Source organism: Theropithecus gelada, chromosome 1 (assembly GCF_003255815.1).
Source record: "Theropithecus gelada isolate Dixy chromosome 1, Tgel_1.0, whole genome shotgun sequence".
NCBI lineage: Eukaryota > Metazoa > Chordata > Mammalia > Primates > Cercopithecidae > Theropithecus > Theropithecus gelada.
This window is the reverse complement of record NC_037668.1, coordinates 366,145-372,624: the sequence shown is the minus strand read 5'-3', so window position 1 is coordinate 372,624 and position 6,480 is coordinate 366,145. Positions and strand designations below refer to the sequence as shown.

Here is a 6,480-nt window from a genome sequence, read left to right as displayed (position 1 = left end):
GAGAAAGAAGCTTTCTGAGAAACTTCTTTGTGTTCTGTGAAATCATCTCACAGAGTTACAGCTTTCCCCTCAAGAAGCCTTTCGCTAAGACAGTTCTTCTGGTTTTGCAAAGTCATTTATGGAATCCCATAGACGGCTATGGTGAAAAAGGAAATATCCTCAGATGACAACTAGAAAGAAGCTTTCTGTGAAACTGTTTAGTGTTCAGTTAATTCATCTTACAGACTTAAAGCTTTCCCCTCAAGAAGCCGCACGCTAAGCCTGTTCTTGTGGAATTCGCAAAGTGATATATGGAAGGCCATAGAGGGCTATGGGGAAAAAGAAAATATCTTCCGAGAAAAAGTGGAAAGAAGCTTTCTGAGAAACTGCTTTGTGATGTGTGACTTCCACTCACAGAGTTATATCTGGATTTCGTGGATCCCTTTGCTAGCCTTATTTCTCTGGAATCTGAGAACAGATATTTCGGATCCCTTTGAAGACTATAGGGCCAAAGGAAATATCCTCTGCTCACAAAGAGAAAGAAGCTTTCTGAGAAACTTCTTTGTGTTCTGTGAAATCATCTCACAGATTTACAGCTTTCCCCTCAAGAATCCTTTCGCTAAGAGAGTTTTTGTGGAATTGGCAAAGTGATATTTAGAAGCCCATAGAGGGCTATGGTGAAAAAGGATATATCCTCAGATGAAATCTGGAAAGAAGCCTTCTGAGAAACTGCTTAGTGTTCTGTTAATTCATCTCACTGAGTTACAGCTTTCCTTCAAGAAGCTGCTCGCAAAGCCTGTTCTTGTGGAATTCGCAAAGTGATATTTGGAAGTCCATAGAGGTCTAGGGTGAAAAAGAAAATATCCTCCGAGAAAAACCGGAAAGAAGCTTTCTGAGAAACTGCTTTGTGATGTGTGACTTCCACTCACAGAGTTACATCTGTATTTCGTGGATCACTTTGCTAGCCTTATTTCTGTGGAATCTGAGAGCAGGTATTTCGGATCCCGGATCCCTTTGAAGACTATAGGGCCAAAGTAAATATCCTCCGATCACAAAGACAAAGAAGCTTTCTGAGTAACTTATTTGTTTTCTGTGAAATCATCTCACAGAGTTACAGCTTTACAGTCTTAGCGAAAGGCTTCTTGAGGGGAAATCTGTAACTCTGTGAGATGATTTCAGAGAACACAAAGAAGTTTCTCAGAATGCTTCTTTCCAGTTTTTCTCTGGGGACATTTTCTTTTTCACCATACCCCTCTATTGGTGTCCAAATATCACTTTGCAAATTCCAAAAGAACTGTCTTAGCCAGCGGCTTCTTGAGGGGAAAGCTGTAACTCTGTGAGATGAAATAACAGAACACAAAGCAGTTTCTCAGAAAGCTTCTTTCCAGATTTCATCTGAGGATATTTCCTTTTTCACCATAGCCCTCTATGGGCTTCCAAATATGACTTTGCAAATTCCACAAGAACTGTCTTAGCGAAAGGCTTCTTGAGGGGAAAGCTGTAACTCTGTGAGATTATTTTACAGAACAAAAAGAAGTTTCACAGAAAGCTTCCTTCTCTTTGTGATCGGAGGATAATTACTTTCGCCCTAGAGTCTTCAAAGGGATCCGAAATATCTGTTCTCATATTCCACAGAAAAAAGGCTAACAAACAGATCCACGAAATACAGATGTAACTCTGTGAGTGGAAGTCACACACCACAAAGCAGTTTCTCAGAAAGCTTCTTTCCTGTTTTTCTCTGAGGATATTTTCTTTCTCACCATAGCCCTCTATGGCCTTCCAAATATCACTTTGCGAATTCCACAAGAACAGGCTTAGCGAGCGGCTTCTTGAGGTGAAAGCTGTAACTCTGTGAGAAGAATTACCACAACACTAAGAAGTTTCTCAGAAAGCTTCTTTCGAGTTTTCATCTGAGGATATTTCCTTTTTCACCATAGGCTTCCATGGGCTTCCAAATATCACTTTGCAAATTCCACAAGTACAGTCTTAGCGAAAAGCTTCTTGAGGGGATAGCTGTAACTCTGTGAGATCATTTCACAGAACAAATAGAAGTTTCTCAGAAAGCTTCTTTCTCTTTGTTATCGGAGAATATTTTCTTTGGCCCTGTAGTTTTCAAAGGGATCCGAAATATCAGTTCTCAGATTCCACAGAAATACGGCTAGCAAACAGCTGCACGAAAAACAGATGTAACTCCATGAGTGGAGGTCACACATCACACAGCATTTTCTCAGAAAGCTTCTTTCCAGTTTTTCTCTGAGGATATTTTCTTTTTCACCATACCCCTCTATGGGCTTCCAAATATCACTTTGCAAATTCCACAAGAACAGGCTTGGCAAACGGCTTCTTGAGGGGAAAGCTGTAACTCCGTGAGATGAATTAATGGAACACTAAGCAGTTTCTGAGAAAGCTTCTTTCCAGTTTTCATCTGAGGATATTTTCTTTTTCACCGTAGCCCTGCATGGGCTTCCAAATATCACTTTGCAAATTCCACAAGAACACTCTTTGCGAAAGGCTTCCTGAGGGGAAAGCTGTAACTCTGTGAGATGAATTAAGAGAATATTAAGCAGTTTCTCAGAAAGCTTCTTTCCAGTTTTCATCACAGGATATTTCCTTTTTCACGATAGCCCTCCGTTGGCTTCCAAATATCACTTTGCAAATTCCGCAACAACAGTCCTAGGGAAAGGCTTCTTGAGGGGAAAGGTGTAACTCTGTGAGATGATTTCACAGAACAAATAGAAGTTTCTCAGAAAGTTTCTTTCTCTTTTTTATCGGAGAATATTTTCTTTGGCCCTATAGTCTTCCAAGGGATCCGAAATATCAGTTCACAGATTCCACAGAAATAAGGCTAGCAAAGAGCTGCATGAAAAACAGCTGTAACTCCGTGAGTGGAAGTCACATATCCCACAGCAGTTTCTCACAAAACTTTTTTCCAGTTTTCCTCTGAGGATATTTTCTTTTTCACCATAGCCCTCTATGGGCTTCCAAATATCACTTTGCATATTCCACAAGAACAGGCTTAGCGAACGGCTTCATGAGGGGAAAGCTGTAACTCTGTGTGATGAATTAACAGAACACTAAGCAGTTTCTGAGAAAGCTTCTTTCCAGTTTTCATCTGAGGATATTTCCTTTTCATCGTATCCCTCCATGGGCTTCCATATATCACTTTGGAAATTCCACAAGAACAGTCTTAGTGAAAGGCTTCTTGTGGAGAAAGCTGTAACTCTGTGAGATGAATTCACAGATCACAAAGGAGTTTCTCAGAAAGCTTCTTTCTCATTTTTATTGAAGGATATTTCCTTTGGCCAAATAGTCTTCCAAGGGATCTGCAATAACAGTTCTCAAATTCCACAGAAATACGGCTAGCAAACAGCTCCACGAAATACAGCTGTAACTCAATGAGTGGAATTCACACATCACAAAGCAGTTTCTCGGAAAGATTCTTTCCAGTTTTTATATGAGGATATTTCCTTTTTCACCATAGACCTCTATGGGCCTCCAAATATAATTTTGCAAATTTCACAAGGACAGGCTTAGTGAACGCGTTCTTGAGGGGAAAGCTGTAAATCTGTGAGATGAATTAACAGAACACAAAGCAGTTTCTCACAAAGCTTCTTTCTCTTTTTTATCGGAGGATATTTCCTTTGGCCCAGTTGTCCTAAAAGGTATCCGAAATAACAGTTCTCAGATTCCCCAGAAATATGGCTAGCAAAGGGCTCCATGAAATACAGCTGTACTCAGTGAGTAGAATTCACACATCACAAAGCAGTTTCTCAGAAAGCTTCCTTCCATTTTTTTATAGGAGGATATTTACTTTATCACCATAGCCCTATACCGGCTACCAAATATCACTTTGCAAAGTCCACAAGAACAGTCTTAGCTAACGACTTCACGAGGGGAAAGTTGTAACTATGTGAGATGAAATAACAGAACACCAAGCTGTTTCTCACAAAGCTTCTTTCCAGTTTTTATCTGAGGATATTTCCTTTTTCACCATAGCCCTCCATGGGCTTCCAAATATCACTTTGCAAATTCCACAAGAACAGTCTTAGCAAAAGGCTTCTTGAGGAGAAAGCTGTAACTCTGTGACATGAATTCAGAGATCACAAAGAAGTTTCCCACAAAGCTTCTTTCACATTTTTATCGGAGGATATTTCCTTTGGCCCAATAGTCTTCAAAGGGATCCTTAATAACAGTTTTCAAATTCCACAGAAATACGGCTAGCAAACACCTTCATGAAATACAGCTGTAACTCAGTGAGTAGCAATCACACATCACAAAGCAGTTTCTCAGAAAGCTTCTTTCCAGTTTTTATCTGAGGATATTTCCTTTTTCACCGTAGCCCTATACGGGCTTCCAAGTATCACTTTGCAAATTCCACAAGAACAGTCTTAGTGAACGGCTTCTTGAGAGGAAAGCTGTAACTATGTGAGATGAGATAACAGAACACAATGCAGTTTCTCACAAAGCTTCTTTCCAGGTTTTATCTGAGGATATTTCCTTTTTCACCATAGCCCTCCATGGGCTTCTAAATATCACTTTACAAATTCCACAAGAACAGACTTAGAGAAAGGTTTCTTGAAGGGAAAACTGTAACTCTGTCAGATGAATTCAAACATCACAAACAAGTTTCCCAGAAAGCTTCTTTCTCATTTTTATGAGAGGATATTTCCTTTGGCCCTATAGTCTTCCACGGGATCCGAAATAACAGTTCTCAGATTCCACAGAAATAAGGCTAGTAAACAGCTCCACGAAATACAGCTGTAACTCAGTGAGTAGAAGTCACACATCACAAAGCAGTTTCTCAGAAAGCTTCTTTCCACTTTTTATCTGAGAATATTTCCTTTTTCACCATAGCCCTATACGATCTTCTAAATATCACTTTGCAAATTTCACAAAAACAATCCTAGTGAACGGTTTCTTGAGGGGAAAGCTATAACTCTATGAGATAAATTAACAGAACACAAAGTATTTTCTCAGAGCGCTTCTTTCCAGTTTTTATCTGAGGATATTTCCTTTTTCACCATAGCCCTATATGATCTTCCAAATATCACTTTGCAAATTCCACAAAAACAATCCTAGCGAACGGCTTCTTGAGGGGAAAGCTGTAACTCTGTGAGATGAATTAACAGAACATTAAGCAGTTCCTCAGAAAGTTCCTTTCAGTTTTCATCTGAGGATATTTTCTTTTTCAACATAGACCTCCATGGGCTTCCATATATCACTTTGCAAATTCCACAAGAACAGTCTTAGAGAAAGGCTTCTAGAGGGGAAAGCTGTAACACTGTGAGATGATTTCACAGAACACAAAGAGGTTTCTCAGAAAGCTTCTTTCTCTTTGTTATCGGAGGATATTTCCTTTGGCCCTATAGTCTTCAAAGGGATCCGAAATATCCGTTCTCAGATTCCACAGAAATAAGGCCAGCAAACAGATCCAGGAAATACAGCTGTAACTCTGTCAGTGGAAGTCACACATCACAAAGCAGTTTCTCAGAAAAGTTCTTTCCATTTTTTCTCTGAGGATATTTTCTTTTTCACCATAACCCTCTGTGGGCTTCCAAATATAACTATGCAAATTCCACAAAAACAGGCTTAGCGAACGGCTTCTTGAGGGGAAAGCTGTAAATCTGTGAGATGAATTAAGAGAACACTAAGCAGTTTCTCAGAAAGCTTCTTTCCAGTTTTCATCTCAGGATATTTCCTTTTTCACCATAGCCCTCCACGGGCTTCCAAATGTCACTTTGCAAATTCCACAAGAACAGTCTTAGCGAAAGGCTTCCTGAGGGGAAAGCTGTAACTCTGTGAGATGAATTCACACATCACGGAGAAGACACTCAGAATGCTTCTTTCTCATTTTTTCTGACGCTATTTCCTTTGGCAATATGGTCTTCATTGGGATCCGAAAAAGCAGTTCTCAGATTCCACAGCAATAAAGCTAGCAAATAGCTCCACGAAATACAGCTGTAACTCGGTGAGTGGAAGTCACACATCACAAAGAAGTTTCTCAGAAAGCTTCTTTCTCATTTTTATCGGACGATATTTCCTTTGGCCCTATAGTCTTCAAATGGATCCGAATTATCAGTTCTCAGATTCCACAGAAATAAGGCGTGCAAACAGTTGCACAAAATACAGCTGTAACTCAGTGTGTGGAAATCACACATCACAAAGCAGTTCCTCAGAAGCCTTCATTCCTGTTTTTCTGAGGATATTTTCTTTTTCACCATAGTCCTCTATGGGCTTCCAAATATCTCTTTGAAAATTCCACTAGAAGAGTCTTAGCGAACGGCTTCTTGAGGGTAAACTGTAACTCAATGAGATGCAATTTACAGAAACCAAAGCAGTTTCTCAGAAAGCTTCTTTCCACTTTTCATATGAGGATATTTTCTTTTTCACCATAGCAATCCAAGGGCTTCCAAATATCGCTTTGCAAATTGTACAGGAACAGACTTAGCGAAAAGTTTCTTGAGGGGAAATCTGTAACTCTGTGAGATTAATTCACACATC

At 39.7% G+C, this 6,480-nt stretch overlaps 1 pseudogene; it reads right to left on the bottom strand.

Annotated features, from left to right (window-relative positions):
• Nucleotides 1–2,240: 2,240 nt before the first annotated feature.
• LOC112623137 lies at nucleotides 2,241–5,301 on the bottom strand (annotated as a pseudogene).
• Nucleotides 5,302–6,480: the final 1,179 nt, after the last annotated feature.